This window comes from Girardinichthys multiradiatus, chromosome 22 (assembly GCF_021462225.1).
Source record: "Girardinichthys multiradiatus isolate DD_20200921_A chromosome 22, DD_fGirMul_XY1, whole genome shotgun sequence".
Lineage (NCBI taxonomy): Eukaryota > Metazoa > Chordata > Actinopteri > Cyprinodontiformes > Goodeidae > Girardinichthys > Girardinichthys multiradiatus.
The window spans coordinates 10,712,869-10,718,868 of record NC_061814.1 but is presented as its reverse complement, the minus strand read 5'-3'; positions in this window follow the sequence as shown (position 1 = coordinate 10,718,868).

Sequence of the window (6,000 nt, the reverse complement as noted above, 5' to 3'; positions counted from 1 at the left end):
AAGCAGGTTCTCTCTCCAAAATAGGTTTGGTACTCCTGAGATCCGTGCTGGATTATGGATGTGTTGCTCATATGTCAGCTGCTGACTCTTAATTTTGCAAAAACCTAGATGCCTTGCAATCTTAGGCCCTGAAAACATGTGGTGGAACATTCAGAACATGGTCAGTATCGGCAAGGCAGGTGGAAATGGGTGATGTGCCAGAGAGTAAAATACACCCTTCAATCAAACCTTTTGACAAGTGACCTTTGACCTTAAAGGGGGTCATGGGGGATTGAGAACAGGTGGTGTGAGGGGTGTGTCCAATGGGCGTAATCGTGGATGCTGATTGGTTGTGGTCATTGGGGGCGAAACCTTAAATGAACCAATAATAATACAGGGGTGTGTTTAAGGGTGTTGTTAATAATCTGAATGTTTTTCAGTTGTTAATACATCTAAAAAAGACATGCATCCTTTTATATTTTTAAAGGTATACTCAACTTAATGCTCGTCTGTCACATGAAATCCTAATAAATGAACTGTGTAACCTGACAGAATTGTACGTTCATTTTGCTTTACAGCAGGACCTATTTGCTGAATATATGAGCCAGTCTAAATCAGTTCAAAATAGAAAAAGACCTAAAAAGTAAATAAAGATTGTGCTTCACTACATTGTTAGAACGAGCAAACCTTCCACTTCTGCGTCAACAGACTGGAAACGAGGAGAAAGAGGTAAGATAAATATGAAATTAATAGAAAAACTTTACGATCCCTCTGTATACTGTTTCCAAGTTATAAATTGACTCTAGCAATTATGTGTTTGTTTTGAATCATGAGAGACTCCATTTTAGGAAAAGGAATGATAATTTTAGTTACCTGTAGCTTTTCTAAAACATTTTCTTTGTTTTTCATCTTAGAGCAAATGTTATTCTGTAACTGAACTCCCAGTCAACATCATCCTCAGCCTTCTGATTCAATTTCCTGACCAAGTGTGTACTCTCTGAACCCCCCCCCCCCCCGCTCCAAAAGAGTCAATACATAGGTTCATGAACAGGTGAGACCCCAAGGGCCTGATGTATTTCAAAGTTTGTTGGTTTCTCATTGCTAATACGTGCTTCTAAAAGGAAATTCTTGTTTTTGATTTTGGTAAAGTTTATAGACACAGCTTCCCCATGTCAGAGCTCACTGAGTTATGTCCACAAGAAACAGTGTAATGAATAGCCAATATGGTAATTGGACCTCTTTTTTTTGCATTTCAGTGTGTTGGCAATAAAAAGAGGTTTAGTTTCACAGTAGTCCCAGAGACCTCAGAGTTGCCTACATCCTCATCAGCGTCAAGTCTGCTACAGCTAAAAAAAGGTTTAAACTTGTTACACTGAAAAATACTAGTAGAACTATAGTTTAAAACTTGTTACATTGAAAATACCAGTACTGACAAAAAAAGTATGTCGGTACATATTTCAGGAAACGAAGAAATTGTTGAATCTGCTTCTAACGATTCTCAGAAGTACAATGTCATCTTTAGAAGTAGGTATTCATCTTTAAGAAATCATTAAATGTATGTGAATGTTCTCTAATATTGTTTATATATATATATATATATATATAATGTATTTTAAGCATAGTTCAATAAAATATCATATAAATCTGTTTACAGATGCATCCAAAGATGCGACACTGAAGCCGCCCACCAGAAGGTCGCTTTTCAAAGATCAAGGCAGCGTTTCACACAAGCGCATCAGTCCCGTACAACAAGAAGCGAAATCTGGAGCTTTCATCGCACAGAACCGTCCATGGAATAAGTTATAGTATTTCAAAATTCGTTTATAAACCTACATGTAATAAAGTTATAGGAATTCACTTCCTCCCTTAAAAAAAAAAAAAACTCGTTTATTTTAAAACTATTATTATCATTTATTGATGAGCGCTGTGCTGCGTAACTTTATTTTCTTTTGATTTTACAGAATATTTAACCCCAGCCAAAACGCTGCGACTCTCTGCTCTGCATACCAGAGCAACGCTTGTGAGAGCCTTAATGAGCGGTACATTTAATTCTTACCTACTGAATTAATTTGAATTCCCCTTTTTTGTTTTCAGCTTTAATTTGTTTATTTCAATATATATATATTTGTTTTGTTGTTCATTCTTTTTTACAGAGGTAACGTTAATGGTAGGACAGATCCGATCCAGATCCGGACAGGAACGTCGCAGCAAGAAGGCCTCTCAAGCAGCAGCACGGGACCGTCGGAATAAGGCCTCTTCGTTAACGCTTCTGGCTGCATGTCAGATTCTGTTACAGAAGCAGTTTGGTGACGTCAAGGTGATTTTAAACTGAACTGATCACTATGTTTTGTTTTGTGGTTTTTTTTCTGTTGGTTTGTCTGATTTTTCTTATGCTCATATAAATGGATAACCGGATCAGACTTGCCCTGGATGAAATAAAAAATTTAGTAACTGATCTTAACGAAATCCCTATAGCTGCACATGTTTTAGAGGATGATGCATGTCTTGTTGACAACCACAATGAAGATCAGCACGGTGACTTTTTAAACTTAATCGATCAGGTTCTAGAAGAAATAAGCAGACCATTACCACCTGACCAAAATTTAAACTTATTAGACCAGATTCATGAAAATTTAAATACAACGTCTCCACCTGACAGTCATCAAAATCCTTCAACATCACACAATGCTGATCAGCATGGGGGTAAGGACTCATGTAAAAACTTTGTGCTGCAAGGCACCTGCACTCTGCTCTGTATCATGCTCTGGTATGCAGCTCTCCCTGTGTGTGTGGGATTCCGTTATCTATTTGTACACACACACACACACACACACACACACACACACACACACACACACACACACACACACACACACACACACACACACACACACAGAGGCCCGTGAGAACCAGCCTCCTTTCAGCCTCTCACACACACACACCCTGTCTGAACTGTCTGTTGAACTGTGTTTGGACCACAGCATATAAATAAAGAGATAGGGTGTCAAAACTTTGTAGTTTGCACTGCAAAGTGGGCTACCCTTGTTACAAGTAAAACTGACTGTATCGTTCTTACCTCTGAGTTGACTAAATAATATCTAACAGCACGCTTATGGGTTAGACTGCACCCAAAAATTTCTTCTCCATTTAAGGAGGCCGATGTATAGAGTCTTCACCTTAATAGTGCACAACGTGCGTGGGTATGACAGCTACCTGATTCTCACAGCTATGCTGCAGTTAGGTATTAAACCTCATCTCATCATGCTAGGAAGTAAAGTTCTCTGTTTAACCGACCCTGATTACAGGTTAAAATACATTGATTGTCTGTCCTTCACGTGCATGAAGCTTAGTGCAATGCCGAAAGCGTTAGGCTTTACTGATCAAAGCAAGGGTTTTTTCCCCCACCTATTCTCCTCCAAAAAGCGCCTCCGGTACGTGGGGTCATATCCTGCTCCATCCTGCTACGCTGTAGAACGCATGAGTCTTCAAGAACAACAGGTGTTTAACAGCTGGTACAGAGAAGCGAGCAAAGAGGTCTTTGACTTTAAGAAATAAGCTATTTGTTATTGTAAAAATGACGTTGAAATTCTTTCTCAAGGATGCTTAAAATTCAGAGACGAGTTCTTTAAGGAGACAAGTGTGGATCCATTTAAATGCATCACGATAGCATCTGCGTGCATGAAGGTTTTTGTAACCAATTTCCTTCCTCCAAATTTCATTCCATTACCTCTGGATTACAGACGTAGCAGTAAAACGTTCTCCAGTGCATCCATTCAATGGCTTGGCTGGATTGCAGACAGCAGAACCATATTTATCGAGCATGCATTAAATAGGGGTGAAAAGAAAATTGGTCCATATTCTGTGGATGGGTATGCAGAGATTAACGGTGTCAAAGTTGCGTTTGAATTTTACGGCTGTTTTTTCCACGGCTGTAAAAAGTGTTACATGCCTCATGACAAATGTCCGTTGAGAGGGGTCGCATTTGAACAGTTTTACGCAGCCACTGTTGAGAGAAGCAAGGTACTCCAAACTGTGTATGGCCTTCGTCTCGAGGTCATCTGGGAGCATGAGTGGACTGAAATGAAAAAAACCCACCCGGGGGTGATCAGCTTTCTTGAGAAAGTTAATGCACCCGAACCGTTATCACCGCGGGATGCTCTGTATGGTGGATGCACCTGCCCTATGAGGTTGAGGTGCACAGCGGGGCCGGGTGAAACTGTACATTATGTGGATTACACATCTCTGTACCCTTATGTAAATGCTAGCTGTGTCTTTCCCCTCGGTCACCCCACCATCATATGCAAAGATTTTGATGACCCCAGCAGCTACTTCGGTATAATCAAAGCTGTGGTCTACCCCCCACGAGGTCTCTTTTTCCCTGTTTTACCTTACAGAACATCCCAAGGTAAACTGGTGTTCTCGAGTAAATATAGGGTTAACTATTTTCATTTTTTCAACCCTGAAATGTGTGTAGTGCAGTGGAACTACAGCAAACGTGTCATATATCCACCAAGTAAGACAAACAATGTGTTTATTGCAGCATTCACCACCGCTTATGCACGTTTAAAACTTCTCAGCAGCATGGAGAAGTTACAGGACAGATTGATTTATATTGACACGGACAGTTTGATTTATGTGACAAAAAGTGGTGAAACTTCTTTGGAATTGGGGAATTATCTGGGTGATTTAACAGACGAGTTAGATGTTGACAGCATTTCGGAGTTTGCCTCGACAGGACCCAAGAGTTATGCATACCAGACCAAAAACCGTAAAAACGTAGTGATACGTGCTAAAGGCATCACTCAGTTGCATGAATGCCGCGAGAGGGTCAATTTTGACAGCATCAAAGGGCTGGTCGAGGGCTACTTACAGGGGTCAAGTGAGGGTGTCATTGAAATCCCTCAACACACGATCAGGAGGGATAAAAAGAGATTCCGTTTGACAAACGCAACATTTCTTAAAAAGTTTCGACTGGTGTATGATAAGAGACGTCTTTTTTCTGACGGGACAACTCTGCCTTTCGGTTATTAGAGTTGAAGAAGAAATAAAATAAAAAGTCACATGGATTTACAGGAGATTGATTTTGATCCTAGATTTAGAGCACCTTTCTCATGTATGATTGTTGGACCCAGCGGCTGCGGGAAAACTTTCTTTGTAAAAAGTATTTTACAAAACTGTAATCATGTCATGGATATTGTTCCAGAAAATATTGTATGGATTTACACATCTTTTCAACCCATGTATGCTGAATTGCAGAAGATGAATAAAAATATTACCTTTGTGGAAGGATTGCCTCATTCTTTTGAAGATGAAAACCTGTTTCCTCCTGATCAGAATCATTTGATCATTCTAGACGATGTTATTGCTCAAGCCTCAGATGATGAAAACGTGATGAAGGTCTTTACCCAGTTTCGTCACCATCGTAATATGAGCGTCATGATGTTGACTCAGAATGTATTTCATCAGGGAAAGTACAGTCGCACCATCAGCCTGAACGCTAATTATATGGTGTTGTTTAAAAAGCCGAGAGATAAACTCCAGCTGAATATACTGGCCCGCCAAATGTTTCCATCTCAAAAGGGTCTCTTCTTGGAGAGTTTTGAAGATGCGACAAGAGAAGCTCATGGATATTTAATCATCGATTTCACGCCTACCTGCCCAGAACATTTCAGACTGAGAACGGGGATACTTCCTCAGCAGTGGCCTGCTGTGTACGTGCCCAGAACAAAGTAAGTCATCATGTCTGCGCGTATAAAAAGGAATTTACCATTATTCAGAGCTTTGTACCAGGCCTGTCCACAGAAACGTAAAGATATTCTCGCACACTGCTCTCCCGACTTTCTTCAGGCTCTGTGTGAGATTGCTCTGAATATTTTAAAAGGTAACATTAAACTATCGCCCTCTCAACACCGACAATTGAAGAAACAAAGAAAAATCATCAGATTGTTGGGTGATAAAAGAACTGGTCTTAAAAAGAAGCAGCTGGCACTCAAGAGTCAAGGAGGTGGTTTTATTCTCCCC